Source organism: Nicotiana tabacum, chromosome 10, assembly GCF_000715075.1.
Source record: "Nicotiana tabacum cultivar K326 chromosome 10, ASM71507v2, whole genome shotgun sequence".
Classification (NCBI taxonomy): Eukaryota; Viridiplantae; Streptophyta; class Magnoliopsida; order Solanales; family Solanaceae; genus Nicotiana; species Nicotiana tabacum.
In genome coordinates this window covers 133,791,871-133,807,438 of record NC_134089.1, presented here as the reverse complement: position 1 = coordinate 133,807,438, position 15,568 = coordinate 133,791,871, and positions in this window count along the sequence as shown.

Genomic DNA, 15,568 nt, shown 5'->3' with positions numbered 1-15,568 from the left:
TCATTAAAGAAGATTCTTAATTTGATAGACACATAACACGTTTAATTTAGATGTAGCCAACGATACCAACGCTATTTTGGGATGGAAATCACACTGAAAAAGAAGAATCATATTCTTGAGATCGAAATTTCAGGAGTTACGTCTCCATTGTCAATCTCATTGGTTGGTATCAAGGGTTCCGAATAAGTGCGCGTTAAAGAGCACGTCTTGGAGTGTCACGTCCTTAGTCTTAAACTAAGTACACGTACGGTACTTGACAACTTGCTCACGATCTTGCACACCCTGCTTACGTTCTTGTTATGTCAAGTCAGTCTTACTACACTCAAGATCGCTAAAGAATGTTAGAACACATGAGAATAGCTAAAGGAAGCTTTTGTATTAGAAAGAACTTGATTGTTTTGCTTGGTTGATGAATTAAAAATGATTGTCCCCTATTTATACTAATCACCTAGGGGCTAGTATGTAAATAATAATTGTTCTACAAGTCCTTCTATATTTACAACTAAGTCCCTTCTCTAGAATATTCTACACATCTAGATTCTTCTAAGGACTTTTCTAATAATTTTATAGGGTTCTAGGATTTTCCTATAGGGAAACCTCTATATTTCTCTAGAACCTTTCTACAAGTGCATAAATATCTAGAACATTTCCAAGGAAATTCTCCATAGTTCTAGAATATTCCACCAAGATCTAGTCCATAACTTATGTAACCCTTCCATATGGCAAAAATATATGTCAAGTGGCACCTATGTGGCATGATGATGTGGCGGGTCATGACATTCTCCCCCACCCAATTTTGTGCCGCCCTCGGCATAAAGCATCGACACATATGCGCACACCTCGCCTTGGCGTCGCTAGAGATCTTTGTCCATTAGCCATAATGCCCTATGAAACGATTCTCCTTCCCATTTCACAAGGTACTGGCTACCTTTCTTCTTACGCAGTTTGTACTTTGGAAAGCTAGCAATGATGGCCTCCATCCTCCGCCCATGGGATGCCCCTCCTTGCTCTTGACCTGAATCTTCCCATGACTCAACCAAGTCTAGCAGTTTCTCAAGCATCGAGTCCATGCTTCCACTCCCTATTTGGCTGCCCTCCGTGGTCCAGCCTTACTGGCAAACTTGAACCCTCTGCTTGGTGCATCATCTGAGTCTGATAGCATACCATCACTTTATAACTCGCCATCCTCTTCAACTATGTCTGTCCAACTTTTCTTGCTGCCACCATGCTCCATTTGCATGGTGCCAAGATAGGATTTGGAATCCCCTACTTTCGGCTTAGATTCCAAGCGCATCCCTCCAATACAGGCGGTTCCCCCTATGTCATTCTTATGTGCTTGAGCAAAGTTCCATATCATTACTGCAAGCTTCCCCAACTCTGAGCATTCACTTGTCCGATGTGATCCTTCACAGAAGTAGCACCCTCCCATAGGCATGTACTCCCTACTATTTTCCGGCCCCTTGCCGTTTCTCTTGGACCTCTGTCTGTTATGGGATGGCCCCTTGCCATTACCCTTGTATACCTCGGCTATGCATTTCCCGTTGTCCTCATCATGATCTCCCTCATCCCTCTCGGCGTTGCCCTCTTTGGACTTGGCAAGCTACATCTTGAAGTCAACAAGTGACTACGCTACTCCGATGGCCTCGTTCACGTTAGCTATTTGATGTCTTCTTAACTTATGCTTTGCCCAATTTTGCAACTCATCCATGAAGTAGAAGAGGAAACCTTCCTCGTACAATGACGAGATTTGCAGCATCAAGTTAGTGAACTCGCGTACATACTCCCGAATTGTGGCCTTTGTCGGAACTCCCTTAGCTTCCGCTAGTCTGCCACCTCGTGTGCAGCCCATACTGCTTCCGCTTAGGGACCTTCGTGTTGATCCCTTTTGCAAGTACCAAGACCTTGGTAATTCCGGCCATGGTTCCTACAAAATTTCCTTCTAGCAATCTCTTGTATTCTTTCTAACATTCCTTAGTCTTAACCTTTGCTCTGATACCACGTTGTCACGTCCTAGTTGTGATACCACATTGTCACGTCCTTAGTCTTAAACTAAGTACACGTGCGGCACTTGACAACTCGCTCACGATCTTGTACACCCTACTCACGTTCTTGCTATGCCAAGTCATCCTTACTACACTCAAGATCGCTAAGGAATGTTAGAACATATGAGAATTGCCAAAGGAAGCTTTTGTATTAGAGAAAACTTGATTGTTTTGCTTGGTTGATGAATTACAAATGAATGCCGCCTATTTATACTAATCACCTAGGGGCTAGTATGTAAATAATAATTGTTCTACTAGTCCTTCCATATTTACAACTAAGTCCCTTCTCTAGAATATTCTACATATCTAGATTCTTCTAAGGACTTTCCTAATAATTCTATAGGGTTCTAGGGTTTTCCTATAGGGAAATCTCTATATTTCTCTAGAACCTTCCTACAAGTGCATAAATATCTAGAACATTTTCAAGGAAATTCTCCATAGTTCTAGAATATTCCACCAAGATCTAGTCCATAACTTATGTAACCCTTCTATATGGTAAAAATATATGCCAAGTGGCACCTACGTGGCATGATGATGTGGTGGGTCATGACACTGCACTCTCTATACATCCATTTGTTTTATTATTTTTTTGGTTTCTCAATAAGAAATGCATTTTCTCAAATCGTTGGCTTTTATTTCATCACTTTCTCAATTAAAAATGGCAGTTCAGTGAACAAAGCATTCCGCGTTCACATTAGTGGCTTCTTTCACGTCTCGAACTCATAACTCATAGGTCACATAAAGACAACTTTACCATTGCTCTAAGACAACTTTAAAAATTTCATGGACTGATGATGGACCCCTACTCTATTTCTAATACTTAGGAGCGTACACAGGATTTTTGGTAAGTGGTCACGGAGGCTAAGACTGCAGCATTTGCACGTCTGTACGAGGAGTTAGGGAAAAAGAAGGGGAGAAGAAGTTATTTCTGCTAGTCAGGGAGAGGAAAAGTAAGGCTCGTGACTTGGATCAAGTGAGGTGCATCAAGGACGAGAAAGACATAGTGTTGATGGAAGATGCCCAAATTAAGCGGAGATAGCAGGATTACTTCCATAGACTTATGAATGAAGAAGGGGACAAAGACATTGTGCTAGGGGGAATTGGGGCATTCTGGGAGTCACCAAGACTTTAGGTATTGTAGGCGTATTAAGACGGAGGAGGTTGTGGGAGCATTGCGCAATATGAGTACGGGCCAGGCGACCAGCTTGGACGAAAATCCGGTTAAATTATGGAGGTATGTAGGTAGAGCAGGTCTGGAATGGTTGACAAGGCTATTTAATTTTATCATTAGGAATAAGAGGATACCAGATGAATGGAGGTGGAGTATGATGACCGTTGTACAAGAACAAGGGTAATAACTAGAATTGTAACAACTATAGGGGCATTAAGTTACTAAATCATACCATGAAAGTTTGGGAGAGAATGGTAGAGGGGAGGGTGAGGAGGGTAATGTCCATATTCGACAAATAATTCAGGTTCATGCCGGGTCGTTCTACTAATGAAGCTATCCACCTTATCAGGAGATTCGTGGAATAATATAGAGATAAAAAGAAGGATCTGCACATGGTATTTATTGACCTAGATAAAGCATATAACAAGGTTCCTAGGGAGGTCCTTTGAAGATGTCTAGAGGTAAAAGGTGTATCGGTAGCCTACATTATGGCGATAAAAGACATGTACGAGAGAACTAAGACTCGAGTTAGGACTGTGGGAGGTGAATCTGAGCATTTTTCGTTTGTTATGGGGTTGTACCAAGGATATGCGCTTAGCCTGTTCTTATTTGCCCTAGCGATAGATGCACTAACACACCACATTCAAGGGGAGGTGCCATGGTGTATGTTGTTCGCTGATGATATAGTTCTGATTGATGAGACGCAAGACGGTGTTAATGGGAGGCTGGAGGTTTGAAAACAGACCCTAGAGTATAAAGGTTTTAAATTAAGTAGGATTAAGACTAAATATTTGGAGTATAAGTTCAACAATACGTCGGGAGAAGCAAACTTGGATGTGAGGCTTGACTCACAAGTCATCCCCAAATGAGGAAGTTTCAAGTACCTTGGGTCTATTATCAAGAGGGATGAAGAGATTGGCGAGGATGTCATGCACCGTATAGGAGTGAGGTGGATGAAATGGAGGTTAGCATCTGGAGTCCTGCGTGACAAAAAAGTGACACCGAAACTTAAAGGCAAGTTCTATAGAGTGGTGGTAAGACCTGCCATGTTGTATGAGGTTGAATGTTGGGCAGTCAAGAATTCTCATACCCAGAAGATGAAAGTGGCAGAAATGAAGGTTGGGCAGTCAAGAATTCTCATACCCAGAAGATGAAAGTGGCAGAAATGAGGATATTGAAATGGATGTACGAGCACACTAGGCTGGATAAGATTAGGAATGGAGATATTCGGGAAAAGGTGGGTGTGGCTCCCATGGACGACAAAATGTGGGAAGCGAGGCTTAGGTTGTTTGGGCATGTGCGGAGGAGAAGGGTAGATGCCCCGGTTAGGAGGTGTGAACGATTAACATTGGCAGGTATGAGGAGAGGTAGAGTACGGCCTAAGAAGTATTGAGGTGAGGTGATCAGGCAGATCTCCGAGGACATGGCTCTGGATAGGAAGGTGTAGAGGTCGAGCATTAGGGTTGTAGGGTAGGAGGGAGTCGAGCGTTTTTCTACTTTATTTCCGAGGGCGGGACTAGGCTGATTATGTTTCGCCTTGGGTTGTTAGTGGTTTATGTAGCTGCCACACTTTTTCCTATGGCATTAGTACTGGTTACTGTTATTGCTTTTACATTTATTTTCTGTTTCTTATGATGCTGACATTATTTTATTTTTCTGGCTTCTGTTGTTGTCACTGATATATTGTTTATTGTTTCTTTTCTTCTTCTTGAGCCGAGGGTCTTTCGAAAACAATCTCTCTATCCTCGGGGTAGGGGTAAGGTCTGCGTACAATCTACCCTTCCCAAACCCCACTTGTGAGATTTTTACTGGCTTTTTGTTGTTGTTGGTGTCAAATTTAAAATAAATAAATAAATGAATAAATCGCTATAATGAAAAACGGTGTCGTTTTTTTATATTTATACCCAATATTTTTATTTTCTATACTGTCTATTTATATATACATATATATATATATATAATAAAAATTTCGACAAAGTGATGTTGTGTAACACCACTTGTTGCAAGATGTATCCGCCCTTGCTAATACTGTAGTACGTTAGAACTTGAGGAGAAGAAAAATCTAGGCAGTACCGTCACTTTTTCCCCTTTTCTTTTTTACTTTTTGAATAATAGAATATAGGAGTATATAGTTGCCCCATCAAACCATGTGATTATAGACACATTTTTACAATATACTCATTATTTAAGACTTCTTTTACCTTAACTTTGAGTCAATTGAAATGCCCTACTAAGGGAATGCAAATCCAGTGCGGTCCCTCTTGTTTCCATTCCAGCAAAAAGGCAAGTAGAGGATCCTTTCCTTATGGTCCAAATTCTTGAAGAAGATCATTAATTGTAACTTTTTACCTTCATTAACTAACACGTACTTTGTGTAAAACAGGAGTAATTTAAAAGTTGGTGAATTCGCTTTTTAATTAGGAGTAATAAACAGGACTGTAAGGAAAACTTTATAACTAGGTACGTAGTAGGGGAGAGAGTCATTAAGATTCAATTCACAATTCTACTATCAGAATTATAATTTCTTGATTCTTCAACTGTCGGCTTGAGGATTGACATGGTGAATCATTTGGAAAACTAAAATTGTAAAGGAAAATTAATTTCCTTGATGAGAAAACATAAAAGTGGTTTTGTTTCTGCAAAATTTAGTCAGATTGGGGAGGGGTATACAAATTATTTATCTATATCTATCTATCTATCTATCTATCTATCTATCTATCTATCTATATTATTATAAAAGCACGAATAATTTATGTTAAACATTGAACGACTAAAATATCCCTGAAATATTGATTGACTTTTATAACCTTGAATATTTGTATAATTTAAGGATATAATTGTAAATCACCTAAGGTTGGAATTCTTTTCCGATTTAATTACACCTAGCCTACAAAGTTAATTTCGGGCCAAATTGTTTTGGGATTTTATCATTGGCCTACATCTTCTTGGATAACTGACGCTTTGTATAGTAGCTTCTTTTTAGACAACAATATTTCTTCCTTCAGATGCTTCGTCGTACCCGTTGCAATATAACCTTTGGAATCTAAAATCAATTGAGACTTTGTATCTGACTCCATGTCAGATTAACTTTGTGTTATTCCTTCAAACAAGAATTTCATTTGGAATAAAATTAAAATATTAGACTTGGACTATGAAGTAAAATTGTGAAAGGAATATGAATTTGAGTTGGAGAAAAAGTTGAAGCAACATAGCTAAAGAAAAGTATTTAAACTAATAGAAATTATTTCACAAGTAAATTGTCCAAAACCAAATCGAATCGGTACTATCATATAGCTTAAATACATGTTTTAGAATCGCGAAGGATTCCTTTCAAATTACAGTTATAGCAGTTTCTAATTTTAACTTTGTTTATGTGGGATAGAAATAATAAAAAAGCAGAGATCATGACAAAGTTATAACTGTTTTGAGATGACTTCTATTGTCATGATGTTCATATCTTGTATATGTACTATGTATATTAACATTGGTCTCATGTTATTCATCACGTGTTTTATTCTCAACATAATATTTGTACGTATAGGGTCGTCAACAAGATAAAGAGCCCAATGCTGCTATGCGGATGCTTCTTAAAAAGATATTTATTTCAAATCGAATAAAAACAAAGTCTTTAAGAGGCAATTGATTTTGAAGAAAAATGCATCCACCATGTTACTGAATAATTGGATCTCTCAAATGGCTTACATAATTTACAAAGATGGTAGGTACAGGTTTTGACAATAATGCCATATTTCCAAATAAACTTTCGCCTTCAAAAAATAAAGAATATTCTTTCCAATACACTTTTGTTTTGTAATGACAATAAATGAAGCACATGCCTAAACAATAACACAATATGTTTTCTCACACAAACAATTATATGTTGGACTTTCAAGAGATATCAATATGACAACAACAAGATATCTGGTGATGAGTAATGGTAGAACGGCCAAAGTGATAGAAGGGAACATACACTAAAAACATCAAATATTAGGTATGATACGACACAAATATTATGTAGCTTAACTAAATTTATAATCTTTGTAGCTGAGACGATATCTAATCATCAAGTATTATGTTAATGTAAGTAAAATTGATTTCAACATTTAAATGATAGTTGCATTTTTTCCACGTCATTACAATATGATTATTTTTCTTGTCAATATTGTCTTAATAATTATAATTATATATTCTTTCACATAAATTACGGAATAGAGATTTACGTGCATCACACATACATAGAAACTAGTTATTATATTAAAAGCACGAAAGCCCTTAACGAAATGTCGTTCGCCTTTTTTACCCTTTTAAAATAGAATTCATATTAGACAAAATAGACATTTAAATATTTTACTAATATTTAGGGATTTGAAATCAATTAAAATTTTGGTGATTAAATCTTTCCTTATTTGAATTTAGTTGTAACTCCTAATATTTAGAGGTTTAAAGTCATATAGAATTTATCTTATATAAATTATTTTGTTAATTGAACTATGTGCCATAACTTTAACATCACCTAATATATTTCTTTTAATGGAAACACAAAATAGCCTAAAAAATTCTCAAAACTAAACAATACGACGGGATCATATCAGCATCTAAGGAAATGGATATTTAGTCTAATTTAGTATTTTTAAAATAAAGTTTACCGAACAAGTATCATTATTTAGAAGGAAATACAATAATAAACATTAAAGGAGGACGAACCTGTCCAACAAAAGCGGAAAATAACACAAATAAAGATTTAAAATCTAAAATAGTTAAAAACATTTACACTCCTCAACTAAAAATCAAAATTTTCCTCTTTGAAAATAAAACAGTCTTCCCTCGTATGCAATATCGAATCCATTTTATCGTTGACATTTCCAGTGCCTCTCTTTATGTAATATTTTTGAATGATTTTTTTATTCTTTTTACTTGGACGGCTTAGCTATGATTAATTATATTTTATTTTATTATAAATAATAATTTTAGTTTATTAAGATTATAAATGGAATAATTCTTTTATGTTTGTAACAAAATCTACTGTTACTTTTTATGATTATTATTTTAAGTATGTTCTTAACTCTTAAGTCTCACTTTCTTATTCTCTACTGTGATTATCATTTTCTGAGTTATGATTATCAGTAATAAAATATTTTCTAAATTAAATATAAAATTTATTGAATGTAGAAATAGATAATCTTTTAATATTATTAGGTTATAAAAATAATAATTTTTCATAGATATTTCAACAAAGATTCTGAGAAATCAAAATAAGACATCTGACTGTTATCGTGGGCATAATATATATTGAGGTACTTGAATAAATCAACATTATTTTTCTAGGAACTTTTTTTTCTTTAATTTGTATTTATAACGCAAACAAATTATTTATAATAAACACACACACACATATGTAATTTAAAAATTTGTATACATTAGTATAGAATTCACACGCAAAGCGCGTACTATGAGACTAGTCTATATTAAAAGAACGAAAACCCTTAATGAAATGTCGTTCGCCTTTTTTACCATTTGTTAGTGTACTATATAATAGATAAAAAAGTAATTACAAATATTTTATTTTTTTTGAAAAAAATAGAGCCGTAGGATAAAAAAATTACAAGTGAAGGAGTAGGAAACGCCTTCTTTAATTACAAGTTTGGGTGATATCATGAGTCTACAATATTTTGAATATCATTCGAAGGCTAATTTCGCCTTCTTCGCCGTGCTGTGCGTTCTGATCGGTTGTTCGAGCTTCTCTGCGGATGCTATTTTCAGGATCGATGGCCAAATTCCCATTAATGGTAATATGGGAGCTGACATCGATTGGGTCCACGACCGGGACTCCATCGGGGTTGACGGAGGTACTCTATTTCCCGAGGCGGCTATGTTGTCGTTCTCACCATGAAGACCAAGGCCATTGTCTCTGTGTGTGGGTGCTACTTGAGAGTTTGGCATGTTGATCCTGGAATCAAAGACACTTCAAAGAACAAGCATAAAATAGTGTGTGTTACGAAAATTATACGAGGCAATCACTATTATCCTTAGCCCCACGGTGGGCACCAAATTGTTTACCCTTAAAATTGGATAACAATTAACTTATAAGTGGTTTTAAGGATATGTGATTTCACTTGGCACAAATCGATAAATATGAGAATTAATGTTAGAAATTAACAGTAAAATAAAGCAAACCAATGTGAAGAACAACTGTGGCCCTCGAACCAACTAAATATGCTATTGAAAAGTATGAACTGAACAACGGAGCTTGTGAGAGAAAAAAAAATATAATGTATTGCCTTGTTATTCGTGAATGTATGATGGTTACAAAGTTATTAGAACCCCCTTTATATAGTAGAGGAATTCTACTTATGGTACAATTCTAAATATGGAAGGAAATCCCATTATTGGCTAAATGACCGGTCTTGACCCGATATGTGCCTGTTTAACCAAAAAATAAATTTTTAGTCAAAGCTAGAATTTAGAAGAACACAGGTTACTGATAATCAAAAGAGTGTATAAAATAAAGTAATTTAGGTAACAAGAGAGTAATCAAGAGAAAAACAAGTAAACCAAAGTTCGTATCAATAGTATTTCATGTCCTTACAATTGATCAGATGTCTCCCTTTTATAGATATCTTGGAGATATACGTTTTGTCCAAATCATAATGAGGCTATTATGAGTAATTAAAGACATTTAATGCTACATTACATAATCATTATATTTAATACAAATTCTCTAACGTATTCCACATTTAATGCCTATTAAATGTCGTATCTGCACTCTTTTCTATTGTCAGATTCATTCCTTTTGATTCTCAGAAATAAATGACTTAGATAGGTACGGGTGCTGGGTTATTTGTATTCCTGCCCGTGCCTCTTCCTCTGCCATTTGCTCGTATCTGTTGCAACTCGTGCCTCTTGGCTAGTTGTAATTCTTTGACCATTTGACCAGTCTACATGTTTCGACACGTATTCGACACGTATTCGACACGTCACCTTTATATTTAAATATAATTTTTCCCAATACAGATAGTCCCCCCACTTTTCATTTATTCATCAGTTTGAATATTTGGGAAGTGGATTTCATTAAAGAGAATTTTTGTCACCATTAATGCTATGACAAAATTGACGCTTCAATTGTCGCTTCCATTTAATGCTCCGTACACGTGTCTTTTTTTCATTAGTTCTGCAGTTTTGCAGCCTTTTTACGGATCCACTATTCACGAAGTGCCAGTTATCATTATTATGGTCCTTCCATCACTGCACTTTTACCTTTGGCGGTGGCGTATTAATATAAATATAACTTCTCTCCTTGTCTTTTACCACATAAAGCTTATTGAACACTTAATCCCTCACATTCTTCTCCTTCGCCATGTCTTCACTAAATCCTAACCCTAGGAGAGTTCCCAATATTGATACCTTCCCTAATGCCCCTATTAGACATAGAAGGGGAGGTAAACTTCGTAGCTTAGGGTCTACTCGCGGTGGTGGTTCGTCTATACCTTCTCCTAGTTATGGTCCTTCTTCCAGAACCAGAGGTTCTCTTTCTCACAGATCTTCTTCTAGGGATAAAGAACCTTCTGAACCATTACGTGAACCTTTAGTAGAGGAGATAGTTCCAACAAAATTATCTTTTTACCATGATAAGGAATCTTTTAGAAACCAAGTTTCCGCCTTAGACCATGCTGACACTTACCCCACTCAAATTACAGAAGTTTTGACTCCTGTAGTTCACAAAGACTGCCATTGGAGTAATGATTTTTCCCATTATTATCCCTAATCCAAATCAGAGAATTACTTCTTACTTAACTGGGTTCTCTTTTGTTTATACATACACTTTTACTTAAGGGTTCAAACCAGCTATTGACCCAGTTATTCTTGAATTTTTCCGCTTCTTTAATGTTTGTTTGGGTCAAATTGGCCCAATCATATGGAGGGTTGTTGCCCGTTTGAGGCATTTAACCAATTTGGCTGATGTTTCCTTTACTTTCCCTCACCTGATTCATCTCTACTCCCCTAGACTTTTCCGTAATGGCGTTTTTACCCTAGTGGCCAGGAGTAAGAGGATTTTAGTGAGCCCTGAAGATGACAAAGACCGTGGCTGGTAGGCTTGATTTGTTGTTGCCCCCACTATCGGTTTAGTGGGTGAGAATAACATTCCCTTCCCTGAGAAGTGGAATTTTGCACGTAAGCCTTTTATCCATCTCGTACCTTTTTCCTTCAAGTTTATCAACTTCTCTAATTTTTGCTCCTCCCTTTTTTTAGCAACCATGGGAGTGGTGGAAAATATTCCCAATTTTCGTGGTTGGGTAGATAAATTACTGAAGGCCGCACCAATAGATGGTAGGTCTTGGAAAACACTTTCTAACTGTTACGGTTGGAAAGTAAAGACTCATGGTAAGAGTTTTTATTTCATCTTTCACGCATGTATATATATTTCTTTATGGTTCTAACTTTCATCCTTCTTTTTATCAGGATTTGCTATTCAAGGGGTTACTGCTGAAGTAGTTGCCGTCTCTCGTGTCTCTTTGGGAACATGTACTTCTTCGGGAACTCGTATCTCTTAAGAAAGAGCCCAAGAAATAGTCTTGGGTTCTTCTTCTGCAAAAAGGAAAACTGTTGAAGAAGGAGATTCTGAAGAAGAGGAAGATGGGGGTTCCCTGGTGACGAGGCCACGAACTAGGAGATGCATCATTTCTGATGACGAAGCTGAAGTTTCCCCTCGTCTTTCTGTTCCTCTTACCGAACCTTTTGAAACCCCAATAATAATTCCTGACGATGACGTCACTCCCTATGATACCCATGAATCTATTGATCAACTTTTCTTCAGTGGTTTTGGCAGTGGAAGTCTAGGGCCTGTTTTAGATGAAATACCCTTATCTTCTTTCTCAACCCCCGTGCCTAAGATTCTTTCCTTACCAGCCCCAGCTGTTTCTGTTCCTTCTTCTACTGTTTTCACTTCCTCTACCGCTCCTTCTTCAACAAATCCCCCTCCTATCGTTCACCATATGGAAGCGGGCTCTTCAAGTAGAAATGCCGCTATGAGGAGGGTAACCATTGAAGTTACTGCTGATAGCAGCCTTTTGAGGAAGTCAGATCAGGCAGACGTATGGCTGGAACCTTTAATCGGTCCAATTGAAAAAGCAAAGCTGGAGAGCTATAGTTCCCTGACTCTAATGAATGATATCGTGCATGCCACTTTGAAGGTACCTCCCTTCTTTACCTTAAAAAAAATTAATCTTTGGGATTCTTATATTCTTATTTCCTTTCCTTTTTTTAGGCCAATCTTATCGGCACAGAAATGATGAGCAGAATCCCTCTCTTGGAGAAGGTAGCACGTGATTCTCAATTGGAGGCGATCAATTGGAAGGAACAATTTGAGAGTGCACAAATTGATATGGAAAATTTACAAGAAGGCAAGAATACCCTAGAACAGCAGGTGCGGGCTTTAACTTTAGAGTTAGCGGTTGCAAAGGCTTCCTCAAGCCAAGCAGAAAAAGACAAAGAACGTCTCAAATCTTTCTTCTCAGAGCAACTATCTAAAGCCAACGAAGATAACAGAGAGTTGAAGGATCTTTTGAGTCAAAAGGAAGTTTACGCTGGGGAGCTCGTGCAAAGCTTAACTCAAGCACAAGAAGACCTTCGAGTCTCGGCTGATAAGGTTCGTGCTTTAGAGAGCTCTCATGCCTCTCTTCAAGCTTCTTACAACTCCGCCTTGGCTGAAAACGAAGAGCTAAAGAATGAGATTGCTGATTGGGAAAAGGATTATGAGACCCTTGAAGAAAAATCTGCTGTTGAGGTAAGTTGGGCATTTTTGAATTCTCGTCGAGATACCCTAATTGAAGATGGACAAGAAAACTTCAACCTCGAGTCGGAGTTAGCTAAGATCAATGAAACCATTGAAAAAGCTCAACAAAGTCAGGACTTCCCTTCTCCCGTGGTTGAAGCTCCCGTAAATGTTGAACATGATATGGGTATCCCAACTCTGTCAAGCCAATCGAGCCTGTTGCTGCAAGCCAAGTTGAAACTGCATCTGTTGATGCACCTGCCCAAATTGAGCTCACTGCTATTGATGCTCCTGCTTTAGTTCCGCAAACTTCTCAGTGACCAGTTTTAATCATTTGAATGATTTTGTTTTTTGTTTTTATCTTGGAAAATTGTAATCAAACTCTTAGCTTCATTTGAGGGTTGGATTTGGAAACGCAAGTCCCCAAGTCTTTTATGGGGCAATTTGTATAAACAATTTCATATCTTTATGACTATGTTCGTACTTAGTCTTCAGTTTTTAGATATTAAGAAGTTTTTCATGTTATTATCTTAAACTTCTGTCTACTTTATTCTTGCCTTTATTTTTAAGGACTTATAGAATAATTCATATTTTTGTTCTTCGAAAATGCTTCTGTTAATCTCATGACTAACTAATTAAACATGAGTTTTATAAAAGAGGGCCCTTTTATATTTCGACACTTAATGAAGAAGACGTCTCAACTTCATAATGGTGTTGTCATACTATAAAAGAAATAGGACCACACATGTTTCTTTGCAATAACTTTGACAAGTTTTGAACAATATTTTACATGTATTTGAATTACATCTATAACTTTCTCGTAACTGTTTTTCTGGTAACAGATTTTTTTAAAAGAAGAATAATAGACACGGGGTTTTTTCTTATAACCCGTTTTAGTACATAGCCTTTACCCTAATTATAGTGAGGTTTTTCTTTGGCCTTAGCTCGTGGCTTCACCTCGTGACCTTGTGACTTTTACTATGCACTTGACTCTTTTAGGCTTGATTTTTCTTAATCTTCTTTGCCTTCTTTATACACATATCTATGTATATTATGTAGTCCCCCAAGTGTTTGAGTGTTGAAGTATGAAGCATTGAGCACTTGATAGATTCTCTCATTTGGTCCTTTTCCTGAAAAGGAAAAACATACGAGACGCGGAGATGCGATTTTAGATGAAGACTGCTTAACCCGTATGAATTTCTATCAGAATAACTGTAACCCTAGGCCAGGAATTTTAGGTTATTTCGTGTGCCTTACAGGTCGTGACTCATCATTTAGTACGGGTTAGCTTTTTGCCTATCATCTAAAATTGTTAGTAAAATTTTAACAATTCAAAAATTAAATTTGATATAGTGATACCTGACCGTTGGTATTTCTTAGAAATAGTATCTCTTCAAATGAACAACATTCCAATGTGAAGGTAGTATCTTGCCATCCATTGTCTCCAGCTCATATGCTCCCTTGCCTACAATATCACGAACTCTATAGGGTCCTTCCCATGTTGGACTTAATTTACCCGTGTTAGCTGCCTTTGTGGATTGAAAAACCTTTTTAAGCACGAAGCCCCCCACTTTGAAGAATCTGAGGCGTGTTTTCGGTTGTAATATCATTCTATTACTTGCTTTTGTGCTGCCATTCTTATCAATGCAGTTTCTCTCCTCCCCTCGAGTAAATCTAGATTGACCCGCATCTCCTCATCATTAGATTCTTGTGTCTCCTGTGTGAATCGCGTACTTGGTTCTCCTATCTCAACTGGAATTAAAGCCTCAACTCCATAAACTAATGAAAACGGTGTTCCTCCTGTACTTGTTTTTGCAGTTGTGCGATATGCCCATAAAACTCCAGGTAACACTTCGGGCCAGTTACCTTTTGATTCCTCTAATCGTTTCTTTAAATTATTGATAATAACCTTGTTCGTTGATTCTGCTTTCCCATTACCCTCCGGATGATAAGGTGTTGACGTTATCCTTTTAATTTGCCAACTTTGAAAGAATTTTGTGATTTGTGCTCCAATAAATTGAGGACCATTATCACACACGATCTCCTTTGGTACACCAAATCGGCATATGATATTCCGCCAAAGAAAATCTTTGACTTCCTTTTCTCGCATTTGTTTAAATGCTCATGCCTCCACCCATTTAGTAAAATAATCAGTGAGTACGAGCAGAAATTTTACCTGTCCTTTTGCTTGTGGTAATGGACCCACGATATCAATTCCCCATTTCATAAATGGCCATGGGGCAATGACCGGATGTAATAATTCTGCAGGTCTATGCATATTGTTACCGTACCTTTGACATTTATCACATTTGGCCACGAAACTTTCTGCTTCGTTTTCCATTTTAGGCCAGTAATAACCTGCCCTAATTAAGGTTCTTACCAATGACCTTCCTCCTGCGTGATTCCCGCAATGTCCCTCGTGTATTTCTTTCATTACATAATCCGTTTGTGAAGGTCCGAGGCATCTTGATAGGGGACCACCGAACATTTTACGATACATATTGCCTTGCTTTAAGCAGTACCGAGCAACCTTCTTTCGAAGCGCATGAGCTTTCTTCTTATCATTAGGGGCGGTACCATACTGCA